This window comes from Kryptolebias marmoratus, linkage group LG6 (genome assembly GCF_001649575.2).
Source record: "Kryptolebias marmoratus isolate JLee-2015 linkage group LG6, ASM164957v2, whole genome shotgun sequence".
NCBI classification, from domain to species: Eukaryota; Metazoa; Chordata; class Actinopteri; order Cyprinodontiformes; family Rivulidae; genus Kryptolebias; species Kryptolebias marmoratus.
Genome location: NC_051435.1, coordinates 22,590,110 through 22,604,577, shown reverse-complemented (window position 1 = coordinate 22,604,577; position 14,468 = coordinate 22,590,110). Strand labels below are relative to the sequence as shown.

General features: G+C 38.1%; 1 protein-coding gene across 2 annotated transcripts in view; it reads left to right on the top strand.

The window, feature by feature from the left end:
* adcy5 (adenylate cyclase 5) overlaps positions 1–14,468 on the top strand; it is an 85,727-nt gene that overhangs the window by 29,788 nt on the left and 41,471 nt on the right. The window lies entirely within an intron of this gene.

Here is a 14,468-nt window from a genome sequence, read left to right as displayed (position 1 = left end):
TATATGACCAATCTGATGAACTTTCACTACATAATGTGCTGTGTTTTCACTGAGCAGAAAGAGAGGAGTGGTGAAAATGTGGGTTTATCACAACTGGTATTGTCATCAAAATATTAATCAATATTAGCCCAATATTATGTTTTCCTAATATTGCTCTAATAATGAGACATTTTATCTTAAAAAAAAACTTTTATTTTTTTGTTGTTGTTAGTTTGATGCATCCTACAATAAATGGTAAACGGCTTGCACTTGTATAGCACTTTATCTAGTCCAAGGACCCCAAAGCGCTTCACACTACAAATAGTCATTCACCCATTCATAAACTGATAGCCACAGCTGCCCTTGGGCAGACTGACAAAAGTGAGGCTGCCATCACCAAACCCTCTGACCACCACCTGTAGGCAAGTCAGGTGAAGTGTCTTGCCCAAGGATACAACAGCTGAGATGGATGGAGCAGTAGGTTTGAACCGGCAACCCTCTGATTACAGGACGAACCACTACCTCCTGAGCTACTGCCACCCTATTAGTGCCAGTAGATGTCACTAACATAGTTTTTAACCCTCTTTTTTAATAAATTTTCACATTTTAAAACAACAACAACAACGAACAAACACCGCCTGCGCTGGTAACTTTCCCTAAAAGACTAAAAAACAGACAGAAAAACAAGAAGAAGAAAAAAGATCTCAGTTCAGAATGAAAGGACAACCTTTGAGATTAACATAGGACAGAAAGGGATTCAGGTTATTACAAATGATACAGCGCTACCCGCCAAAGTCAGTCTAATTTCCAATTTAAGAAAATTTTCTTATATTTTCTTATATTTTTCTAATATAGTTTGTATATTTAGGTGGAGCTGTAGATTTACTATTTAGCAGTGTTATCCTCCTGGCCAGCAGACCTGTTAATGCTATTAAGTCCTTTATAGCACGAGTGAGATTTAGTGACATAGGCCCCACCCTGAGTAAGGCAGTTAAGGCATTAGGAGCGTTATATTTCCCAGTTACATTAGAAATTACATTAAAAAACGTACAAACAAATTCAGACGAGAACCTTTCTATGGAGGAAAAGCTCCAAATCGTGAGAGTAATTTACTGTGGCCTGTCGGAATCGTTATTCTATTAGTACACAGAGGGGACACTGTGTCAGATATTTTTGAGCCTGGTTTTAGAGTACTGAGCTCAACGTAGGATCCGACATTACATCAAATTGTGCCAAGCACAGACTAAAGATCTGTGTATGCTCTTTAGCACCTACCTCCGAACAGATTTCATTAAATTAAACATGCTGAAGCGTTAAAGTGTTTTTATTTATTTTTTAAAAAGCTAACAATTGCTTTATTGTGTCTGCTTGTAATACATTGAATATTTTGTAATATTTTTATAATCATAATTGGATCCCCACATACACCTACAGCTTTTGTGATGTTACGGTACAACAAAAGGTAATCATTTAATTAGATAAAGGAATATTTAGTGTTCCTATTTGATGGAGAAAAAAAAAGAATAACGCTCATACTAGAAAACCTCTGAAGAAATGTGGTAAGATACCAGTGTAGCCAGTTCCAAGCTGCACTTTTCTTCTTTAAAGCTTCAAAATTTGGGACTTTCTTTTGTAATAATTCAAGTCAAGAAAATCTATTTTAACTGTATAAAGTGTATAAGAAGTGTAAAGAAAATCAAGATAAAAAGAAAAGTTAAAGCTGGCAATGGCTCATTAGTGTCACCATGGTAACTACACACTTCTCACTCACTGACAGGACTCTTCATAGGACATTCAGGAAGTAGGGCTCCAAACAGTCACTGTGCAAAAGCTGCGAGCCTTGTTGAATAAATACCTGAAGTATAGGTGGCAGAAGCATCTGCTCATCACACAAGTAAATTTTTCTGTCCACAGTGTTTTATGGAAGAGATATGACAAGTTAAAAAAGACCATTCAGCTCCAGTTTTGAATAGAAAAATCAGAGATTCATGAGATGAGGGTTCTTTTTAGTTAAAAAGGTACTCGCATACCAGCTGACAGATTTTTTTAGGTGAAATCCAGCAACAAATAACTGCAGGCGCTCACGTGAGGGACTTTCACCCTCTTGTACATTGGCCTGCAGAGTTAGGCTGGCAGTGGGCTGCTCACAGTAATCAGCACATGATCTGCATTTATGCCTACAGCACACAATGAGCCTCAGTGTGATAACTAAAGTTGGGGTGGGGGGGTGAGGGTGCGGTTGTGATCGTTGTAATAACCTGATCAGAAGCAGAAGTAACAAACAGAGGAAAAAAAGCTTTAAAAGCAAAGTTTTAAAAACAAAAGGTCACCAAATTTCTATCAGATTTTGTGTAGGACCAAGATTTTCATGTCTTTCAGCCCATATTGAAACGAAATCTCTAGCATTCCATGTAGGAATGCACGTCACCCACCACCCAGTTTTATACTGAGATCATCTTATATTGAGAAATGAAGAGGTTGTAGATGTTTCAGTCAAACCTGGAAAATAATAGGTATGACTCTCAGCTCCTACCACACAAACTTTTAGCCCATTATCAGTCAGATAATGAGCCATTTTTGTGTTTGCTAAGAGTTATTAGTTGTCATGGCTATCTTAAATTGAATTGATTTTAAAGGTTAATCAGTTGTAGATGTATATTCAAAGATTTTCTTTCTCCTCAAAGTTTCTTTAAAATCTGCCCACTGGTTCAAGAGATATTTTGCTAATTTTACATTTTGCCATTTTAAAGGTCTGGCACAAGCTGCACTCAAAACAAGTGTTAGGGATCCGTTTTAGCTACCAACACAGCAAATCTTAGATTAATATGTTTAAAATGACTTTTAGGCATTTCTGTGTGTTTTAATGTCAGCTGGCAGGGGAAGCCGTCATGAACTGAGTTGACTCTAAAAGTTAATCAGTTGTAGATGTACATCCAGTGATTACTTTCTGAAAATTTCATTTAAATTTGTCTCGTAGTTGATGAAATGTAAAAAAAAATGAGTTAAAAACAAAAACAACTGGACTTTATTCTGTAGTTGAAGACATTTTGCTTCTCATCCGAGGAGCTTTCTCAATTCAAAAAGCAGAGAGTGTGGAGTTTGAGCTTTTAAAGCTGAGATGTTCTGCAAACTAGATTCACATGCAGATTGCCCTCGCTCTCCTCACAGTAGAGGCTTGTTAGAGTCCTTGTTTGCCTGACTCACTGACTAACAAAGACCCTAATGAGCCTCTTTTGTTAGGAGAGTTATGTTATTAATATTTATCATAAAGCATCACTAATGTCTCTCACTTTGTCTTCTTTCACAACATGTAGCAGACTCAATTCTGTCCCATTCCTCCAGTTTGTACTTTTTTCATATTCCTACAGGGCCTGTCTTTATTTAAAAAGCAGGATTCCTGAAAATAAGACTAACTTCCCATTATTGCACTGAATGGTGTCAGTATTCTTGCACTCAGCTGGGAAGCAACTGACCCGCTGTTTTAAACTTTAACAACTGTACTACTGTTTCTTGTGTTGCATGTGATCCACTTTAGGCATGCTTTTTAAGATTAAACAAATAGTTTATCAGTCCTGCTCATTGTTGTCAAAAGAACTATTCATGAAATACACAGAAAATCTCTGAAAAACAAAAGGCCCCATCATGTGGCTCTTTGCTGGGCTCTGCTGAGCTACGTGTTTTGTAATAGTTTGTGGAAGATGACCACCAATCTAAACTAACTCAGGCAGGGTGGGCTAAGACGGGCCTTTTTCCATGTCCCTAAGGCTGTCCTGAGGAGCTGTATCTATTGGAGAGTAGCTGCTGTCTCAAAATTGTGAGAAAATCTGGAAATGTTTAGTTGCAATCTCACTGATTTCTGAATGTTTGCAACCAAGTGACCAGCAAGCTGTGCAGCTGCTAGTTTAAAAAAATAATGTCCATTTTTTTGTTCAGGGCTCGGAAAACTGTTCTCTGAGCCATACACATTATTTTGTTGCCTACCTCCACCCGCATCATACCAAGTTGCAAACGTTTCAAGATAATTTGGAGACCCCCTCACAAATGCCGTTCTCTGGCAGTTGCAACCTAGATATGTGTTTGTGTTTCTCAACAGGAGGTAATTAACAATAAACAATATATGATTTTTCTACATTTGTCATTCAGAATCGTTCATGTTTGGATTGCAATGCATCGCAAAAAAGATTATAACCCCCACCCCTAAAAACTAGGTTTCTTAAATGTAAATCAATGCATTAATGATGAGTTATCAGCAGCTAGGAGCTGTGTGGGGGAACTTCACAGTTTAGACTAAAAAGAAAATATGTGGGAGAGGTGTATGAGAAAAACAACTGGAACTATAAATTAAATATGACTGCTTTGGACAACTTGCTGTTTTTTACTTTGTGCTAACAAATATAAATGACATATTTTACATTATATTGATGCACAACATTTAGATGTTTCTGGTATTGAAACATGAATTTCATCAGTAACGTCTGGTAATTTACCTCAGTGTTCCTGAAAATCCTGAATGAAAGATCTATAATGACCACGCACACATAGCTTACTTTTATTATTGCCTGAAAACATCTGTCTGTTAACAAAATATCTAATGTACCACTGGACATATTTTATTGACTGACACTCTTAGAAACCAATCACTCGATGTACTTCTACAACTGATTAACTTTTGGTAGTTTACACAGTTAATAAACCTTAGCCAATATAAAATGTCTCTTATTCTGTCAGTTTTACAGATAAAGGTTTTTATGCTAGTAGCTGAGAGTCATCCTCAACATATACACTCAACATTAACAGAGCACATGGTGTATTGTTTAAAACTTTGCCAAGCAAGACAAAGGATGATATGATACTTTCATTAGATAAATTATTTTATTTTAGTTCAGTTTAGTTTAACTAAATGAGTGACCGATAAACAAACCTTTGTCTACATTTTGCTGCCAGAAAAATCAAAACACATTCACACCTGAAACAAAACAGCCTTAATTCATGGATTTATGTTTTAAATTCACAAGAATTAAAAAGTGGTTTGTGCTCAGGGTTTCAAACATCAGAAGTGCTGTGCCACCATGCACAGAGGGCATCTTGACGACGGTGGCTTCTGACATCAGCTGTAAATGTCAAACGGCAACAGGGAAGGCCTGAGGTCGTCAACCGTCACATCTGCCACCAGTCCTTTCTTTGACTGTCTGAGAGCTGGAGCAGTGAACTGGGAGCTGGTCAACCTTCTGTCTTTGCTTAGTTTAAGAAAACTGACCTTAGAAAGCACAAAAATGATTATAGCCAAGCCAGTTTTACAGATATTGAGGCTAGTCCAAACAGGACTAGAAGTGGATTACTGCCGGTTTTCAAACAAATGCAACTCAATTTATCCATTTTCCTTTACCAATGTCTCCTATCCGGGTCATGGTGCCTATTTCCAGCAGTAACTGTGTGTGAGGTGAGGGACACCCTGGGAAATATACAAGTTCATCACAGGGACACATAGAGACAAACAATCATTTACACTCTCACCTAGAAACAATTTATAGTTACCAATAAACCCAACATTCATGTTTTTGGTCTGTGGGAGGAAACTGAAGTACCTAAAGTAAACCCGCGTGTTCACACACAGACATAAATATATTTATATATATGAATATATGATATTACTACCAAGCTGCACCCCGAGTGCTACGGCATGCTTCTACTTCTCCTGCTATTTGTGTTGTAGAGGAGGAGGTACAGGAGTAAAATACCTGTGGTAATAAACAAATCATTAAAAAAATATCAATTTATTTTCCTGAGGAGTTTTACACCTTATTCTCCCTCCTCAGCAGGTTTTTTTCTGTCCTCAGCTGTGAGTTCATGTGTTTGATCATGTTATCTGCAATGCTTTGTTTGAGGAAACATTGTCACATTGAATTAGAGATCAATTTATAGTGTTTGTTTTTTTGGATATTTTTTTTTTTGTGAAATTAATATTTTTGACTGATGTTACTTTTTGGAAAATGTGAAAATGAGTCTGCATTAACAACATTTGCAAAACAATACTGTATTTGTGATCCATTTGGGGAAATGACTGAAAATGGTCCTCCCTGGGACCACAGTCTCATTATAAGCAGAGACCTCTTCAATTTTTCATTGCAGCTATTAGATGATACATTTTTGTGTTCTAACCCTGGGATAATCTTGATTTTAAACATGGTGATGGAATTTTTTTTTTTTTTTTTTAGCCTGTGTGTTGAGGAATAGCCCCTATGGTTTCCAAATAAGGCTTGACTGAGTGCTTGCAGTATTAATAGAATAAGTCTGCTGCTGGGGAATATTTGTATTGACCTGTTGAAAGACTATCTGATGCATGCTGTTTCTATGGCAGTGTGTAGGCGGGATCCTGCGAGGGCTGAGTGCAGCACTAAGCACAGCTGTAGCTGCAGGGATAACTCGAGGAAGCAAAAACACAATTATTAAACGTCTCATTTGGATGGCTGTAAGCTGATTTAAAGCAAAAGTTGTTTTATTATTTCAATTTTAGTCTTCTTGGAGAAAACATGAAACTTTCATAGTTTGGTCTCTATCAAAGTTTTTTTTTTACTCTTTTTAATGTAAATGCATTTTCAGCCCAACAAGAAACTGGAAAGAAGCATGAAGGTGAATGGATGATATGATAATGAACGGAGAAAAAAACAGGAGTATAAGTACTGGGGAGGGTGAATACTGATTGAGAACAGGTATTTGTGTAGAACTGGAAGTAGGGACAATTGAGGACATCTGAGGGCTTAGATCAACAAGAAATACATGAGCTAAAATAGCCCAAAATAACTGATCTGTGGTGAGAACAAGGAATAAGTGGAAGAGAACTTGGAGAGGTGGAGGTATACACCTAAAAGGCAAGGAATAAAAGTCAGCCGTCGAAGGACAGAGTACCTGTGTGTGAATGAGAGGGAGGCAGGTGGAACAGTGAGGCTACAAGGAGCAGAGGTCATAAATGTGCAGTATTTGACAAGTATTTAGGGTCGACTGTTTAGAAAAACAGGAAGTGTGGTAAAGAGATGAAGAAGGGAGTCCAGGCAGGATGGAGTGGAGGAGAAAAGTTTCAGGAGTGATTTGTGACAAAAGGGTGGCAGCAAAGGTCAAAGGAAAGGTTTGTCTTTTGCTTTGTCTTTTGCTGCCAGGCAAAAGACAAAGAAGAGATACATGGATGCAGTTAGAGAGGACATGGAGGTAGTTGAAAGGTTATGAACCAAACTTTAATAAACAGCATTTGCAAATGCTGTTTGTGCTGAATCTTTTTTAAAGGATTTATCTAGATGTGTTACAACTGGAAGTTGTGCTCCTCCTAAATACAGCCAAATGGATGTTTAACTCTTGCAGGGAATTATGACCTCCATTTGCATTAGAAAAATTTGCAGGCTTTAGTTGTCATGAATACAGCTGGGCGTAAAGTGACAAACAGGTGCCCATAAATGAGATGGTGGCACTGTAGGAAGTTTGCTTTTAGTTCAAACCAATTAACTGTGGTTTCTAACTTTAATCAAATCGGTTTCAGCTCCTCTCCATTGGCTTAGGATTTAAAATTTTACTTCTAACATACAAAGCTCTCAACAACCAAGCTCCATCTTTATATAAAATATCTTTTTGTTCCATATTTTCATAACAAAGCACTTCACTCTCAGACTGCAGGTTTACTTGTGGTTACTACAGTTTCTAAAAGTAGAACAGGAGGCAGAGCTTTCAGTTATTAGGCTCCTTTCCGTGAGGCTGACACCCTGTCTACTTTTAAGAAAAGATAATCAATAATTTGAGATGTTATTATGCTGTGGCAAGAAATTGTACATTGTGACACGGACTACTATCCAGATTCATAAATTTCGAGCTTTGACAGTGCAACATGTACAAGTCTTTTAAGATTTTTGAAATTACACAGTGTGTGCCAAGGTTTAGGGCAGTGGTTCCCAAAATTTTCAACAACAGAGGCAGAAACTCATAACCTTGACAATCACTGATTAAAGTGTACAAATGTTTCTAATAAACTAAACAGGGAAACAGTATAATAGCAAACATCCTCAACCGGTGTTAAATTTTCCATTCATTGGATTTCTGCATTTATATTTCATAACAAATATAAAACAGCGCCATGACCAATTACTTCTAATTTTTTTTTGGTTTCTGGAAATCATCTCAAGACCCCTCACTTGGTTTTTCACGACTCTTGTGGGGTCCTGATCCCAACTTTGGGGACCACTGCTTCAGGGTATGAACAAAGTGCTTAAAAAGTTGTGCAGCTACAGTATGGTTGTATGGTTGTATGGACATCTGAATACAGAAGACCATAATTCAGGTGTTTAAAATAAGAGACAAGCAGAATAATTTTCATTTAGAAAACCTTTCCTATTATTTATCCCTAAAACTGTCAAGATCCGTGGAGAGAGTGATGAACCCAGAGCACAGACTCATTTTAAAAAAATAACTAATTTATTAAAATAAAAGATAACCAAAAACCAAAAAGCTGACGTGGCAGCAAAAATCCAAAACAAAACGCAAAGGCAAGGCGAGGGAACGAGGGGACCAGGGGACCAGGAGACAATGAACCAGCAGGGAAGTGGAGAAAATGACCAGGTTTTAAAGCAGAGGATGATTATGGGAAGTGGGCACAGGTGAGTGATTACAATTGCGGGCTGGTGGAGATGGGCGTGGCAGGTAAACAAGAGCTGACTGAGGATAAGTGGAGAATGATGACATGAACGGGCAACAAATAGGAAAACAACAAAGACAATAAACGAAACCAAAAGAAACTAGAAACAAAATACTAAATACAAAAAGACACACCGCCAAAACAAAAATCTGTCAAAAACATAAAAAAATACTGAAAGAAATAATGTTATATAAAGATAACATTGTCAAAATAAATGTATACCAGTAGCTCAGTTAAAAAATATCATGGGAAAAAAACTTTCTGTGGTCAAAATAGTCTCTTGTGGCCTAACTTTATTTATCTAAGAAGTCTTTTATCTTGTGGGAGTTGGTCCAGTACAGCAAGACTGTGATTATTACAATAAAAAACGCACTAAAAATAGTAATTTATTTAAAGTCATGACCTTCTCTCTGTCTTACACCTAATTTCTTTATTTTTCTTGGTCACATCTCACTTCTGCTGGTCTTTCCTCCTACTGAGTGAGCTTGATTTTTGCATCTGTTGAGGTATTTTTGACTTGTTACTGACATGCTGTGTTTGGTTCGTTCCGGCAACGGAGAGGCCCAACGGTGTGAATGTGATTCAGCCCATTAAATGGCTCTAAGAAAAGAAAAGCCCTCCGACTTTGGCTTGCTGCTGGCTGCCAGTCTCAGGACTTACTGTATGTCTTTCACCGAACAGAAACAATGTATTTCAGCACTTGGACACAGCACGGCTTGCAGGCTGGTTTGAGGAGTGGAAACTTGGACAGTGCAGATGAAACCTGGGCGTAGTTTTTGGCTTCAAATTAAAAAATGAAAGGTTTGTAGTGAGGCACCCATATGCAAGCATGCCCCAACACGGGTCTCCCACAGCTGTCCATCCTCCTCTCCTACACAGCCTCTTGTTGTACTACAGTATGTTACATAATTTGTATAATACATGCACTCAAACAGGTTAACCAGGAATTTAGACAATGTGTTTCTTCTTTTACATAAAAACCCCCAATGATAAACATTAAAGAATGAACCTAATAAATAATTATCTGTGCTGACAGCTTCTGCTCTGAAACTGGCGGTGTGGAATACAGCCATCTGATGACAATAAAACCACTTTCCTGTTCAATCACATCACTGTTGCTCTTTGCTGTGCCATTAAATTGATAATTCAGTTGCTCAGTTTGTGTTTTATTTACAGTATGTTAGATTAGCAAAGCTGTGCCACCATGAGGGATGTGGGTTGCTGAGTGGTTGGTGATCTAGCCGTGTATTTCTGAGCCTCCAGACATCCTTGAACCAATTAAACATCTGATTGTTGGGCTATTTTAGTGTCTTCTCTCACTTTATTCTAAAAAAACAATCCTCCTAAGAAATTAAATATTTTGATATTCTTATGTCAAGCTTTTCTTTTCAGTTGATTGAATTATCAAGTAACATCATTAACCCAACACTGATCAAAATTGCACAATCTGACAGTGTTTGGTGTAGGCATACTGAGTGTCAGAAGCTCACAGTTTTACCCTTTTTTTGGCAGTGTATTGTTACAGACTGCCTTTTGCAGGCTATTTAATCAAGCCTTGGGTTCTTTTTTCAGGCTGGTACTGAACATCCCACTCTCACACACAAAGTACTTTTTTTACAAGCAGATGGGGGTGACAAAAATGAAACCTTTGCAGAAAACATATTTTTTGGAAGCTGATAAATTGTTTTTACTTTTGTTATTTTATGCACCGTGAGTAAGAGTGTGAATGGTTGTTTGTCTTGTTTGTCTATACGTGGCCCTGCGATGGACTTGTGACCTGTCCAGGGTGTCCCCTGCCTCTCGCACAGTGACTGCTGGGGATAGGCACCAGCTCCCCGCGACCCGGAATGGAGAAGCGGGTAAAAAAATGGATGGATGGATGGATTTTATGTACCTTATGAATATGTTTGAACTAAATTGAATGAAATTAAACTAAATTATTTGTGGGCAGGATTTCCAAAAAAACTTCAAAATCCATAACAGATGTTTCCACATAAGCCTTGTAAAACTTTCTGGTGATTTTGTTAAAAGTAGTATGCCACTGGGGTGCAGCTGTTGGAGACTGTAGAGAGCTGAAGACTTTAAGAGCAAACATAGTTGTAGTTAAGAAAAGTTCAGTCACTGTTTTGGTCACACCAAAGCAGTTTTGTTTGACTTTCAGTTACTGTGCAATCTGTCTTTTTCATCCTTTTGCTTTGCTGTAACAGGAAAACATCTCAAGTGTTTATCATGTATCTAAAGACTTTTTTTATCCATCTAGGAAAACTAGGTTTCTCCAATAAAATACATAAATGAGAGATTATTTTACGCAAACAGTAAACCAAGTTACTCATCGCAAATCTTTGAGCACACATGCAGTCAGATGCTAAAAAATGACTACCTGTCAGACATGAAGTGCCTGAAATACACTTCCTGGCCCCAAAAAAAGTTTCCACCTGGATTTAACTAAGCAAACAGGTATGGGTAAAGCTATGGGTAATTACTGCATAGGCGATTATGTTTCAGCTGGCAACAAGTTATTTAATCCCAACTGGTGCAGTGAGTTGCTTCTCATTTCTTAAACAACCATCAGGGTAAGAAGAGAGGCAGGTGAAGTGTTGCACCCATCATGCCTAGTGCTTACTGTACAAGCCTGTGGGGGCAGTGCTATGATCTGGGGTTGCTGCAGTTGGTCAGGTCTAGGTTCAGCAACAGTATGAGCTCAAAGAATGAAGTCAGCTGACTACCTGAATATACTGAATGACCAGGTTATTCCATCAATGGATGTTTTCTTCCCTGATGGCACGGGCATATTCCAAGATGACAGTGCCAGGATTCATCGGCTCGAATTGTGAAACAGTGGTCCAGGGAGCATGAGACATCATTTTCACACATGGATTGGCCATCACAGAGTCCAGACCTTAACCCCATTGAGAATCTGTGGGATGTGCTGGAGAAGGCTCTGTGCAGCGGTCAGACTCTACCATCATCAATGCAAGATCTTGGTGAAAAATTAATGCAACACTGGATGGAAATAAATCTTGTGACATTACAGAAGCTTATCGAAACAATGCCACAGCGAATATGTGCCGTAATCAAAGCTAGAGGCGGTCCAACGAAATATTAGAGAATGCAACCTTTTTTGTTTAGTGGCGACTTTTTTTTTTAGCCAGGCAATGTATGTTGTTTGTTGGTATAAACGTCTCAGTGCTTGACCTGTTTTTCTTCTCACATCATGGTATCATTTTTTTCAGCCACTCAGCCCCATAGGTTTCTGAAGTATTTTAGGAGTCCTGGCCTACTGTTTTTGTTTTTCAGCTGTGAAAATATTTTGAACTAATAGTGTTTGACTTTTTGATAGCGAGTGAAAAAAGAAATTTCAGCCTTCACACTCTGGGACATTCATACTATTTGCTTTTGTTTTTATAATTATGACTTTGGAAGTGTTGCAGAAATCATGATGTAATAAAAAGTCATGGCACGGATTATCCAAATTTTCTGATTAGGTTAGATGTTTTCAGCTGAAGTCCGAGGTCAGTTTTGTTCAGCGTCAGTGCCGGTTCACCGACGGGATCATCGCATGCCCTCGAACATAAACACTGAAGCTGGTAACATGTGAGCTTGCTCTGCTGTGGTTTCTAATGAGACTGACACGGTCTTGTGTATGAAAAAATATTCTGACAGATGCTGTGTCAAATTCAAGGAGAGGGTTGAGACGACCTGTTCCAGCCACAGAGAGGGAGGTGCACGAGTGGAGCTGATAGAAACAAAGAGCGCTTTACTCTCAGTCAGAGGGAAAACAGCTGCAGCTCTGCAAAACATACTTCAAACACATCATATCTCTCTCACTGCCTTTGTCAAGCCATTCATATCTATGTTCAGCACGTTTCAAGCCTACATATACTGCATGTTCCATTTCATACAGACTCTACTGAAGAACGCCGGACTCCACCATAACTGTTCTGTAACACATGCACCCTGAACTAAATGTTTTAAATTTGTAACCTTAGTGAAGTTTTACATGTTCTTGGAAGTTCTAGAAATATTGCTACTAAACACAAACTTTGGATAAGATATACGTGAACATACTAATGTCACAATGTCAAAACCTCTGACAGAACATGATCAGATGTCTCTTTTTGGACACTTTATCAACTATTTGATAAACTAAGAAAGTTAAAAAAAATATATGCTGAATCCTTTGGTTGATTTTAAATTAGATCCACAATGTTTACCTCTGAGGTTTGGAGATGGACAACTGGGAGATAAAGTTAGAGAGGCCAGACTGAGATGGTTTGGACATGTGCAGAGGAGGGACAGTGGGTATATTGGTAGAAGGATGTTAGAGATGCAGCTGCCAGGAAAAAGACAGAGAGGAGATACATGGATGCAGTTAGAGAGGACATGGAGGTAGTTGGAGTGAGGACAGAGGACACAGAAGACAGAGTTAGATGGAGGAGGATGACTCGCTGTGGTGACCCCTGAAAAGGGAACAGCTGAAAGAAAAAGATGAAGAAGAAGGAGGTTATGTTTTCATGAGTGTTGGTTGGTTTGTTTGTCCATCTATTTGTCTGTCTGTTAGCAAGATTACTTTTAAAAAAGTGAACAGATTTGGATGAAATGTTCAGGATATGTCATTGTTGTCACAAAAAACAGTTGATTACATTTTGGTGGTGATCTGGATCACGATTCAGATCCTACAATCTTTGAATGACCCTGTTGTCTTGACAGAGGTTTGCACTCTTCGAGTGCTTCTAATTACTTTATTTATTATTCTTAGCTTTATTAACACTAAACATGTCAGAATCCTTGCTACCTTGTTGCTTACTGTTTTCTGGGTGCAAGATGATATATGCCAATAGGAAAGCAACACGCAAACTAGAAGCACTCTGCGAGCTCAAACCTCCCCCAAGGCCACAGGGTCATTAAAAAATTGTGCAATTTGGATCGTGACCACCTGACTGTGACCACCAAAATTTAATTACTTGTTTGTTTGTTTTTGTGACAACCCTAAAATTACAGAAAAATGGAAAAATAACAGATAGACGGACAAACAGCAAACAAACAAACAGACCAACAAAAACTACCGAGCACATAACCTCCTTGGTGGAGGTAATGAATATTCCACACTCAGATACAGTTTTGCTATTAACAGTGGCTCACATTTATGAATTTTCCTTTCTACAGATCAGGTTTGATATCAAGGAATAAATATTCTGATACAATTAAAGCATTGCCAAGGAGGTTATGTTTTCAGTAGTGTTAATTTTATTTTTTACATGTTTGCAAGATTACTTAAAAATGATGATGGTTTTCAGAAAAATGTTGGGGTTGTCACAAAAAACAAGTGATTAAAGTGATCTGCTTCGGACTATTTTTTAAGGACGCTATGGCCTTGGCAGAGGTTTGCACTGTCAGAGTGCTTCTGTTTTTTTCTGCATACTTTATAGGGATGGCTCTGATCTTCTGAAGTGGGGTTCTGTGAAAATGTTCTGTACTAAAAATGTTTTATTTGTTATTTTGCCTTTACATTGCTCCCAGTAAAGGCTTAGAAAGTAGTGTTTGCTTGAAATTTTAGATTGAAGTTTTATAAGTGAATCAGTTTGGTCTTGGCCCTGCTCAGTTCGGACTAAATAAGACTACATTTCTCCTTCAAAGAGCTTTTTACAACATGTAAGATATTAATTGTTTATAACTTTTCCACAGAACACCACTTTAAAAGATCTGAACTATTGCTTTAATCCTCCAGTAAAGTCCAATTTGACCTGTCTCTACCACATGTTGTGTTGTACAGCTCAGTTAATGTGATGTAGAAGAACATTGAGGGGGGGGGGGG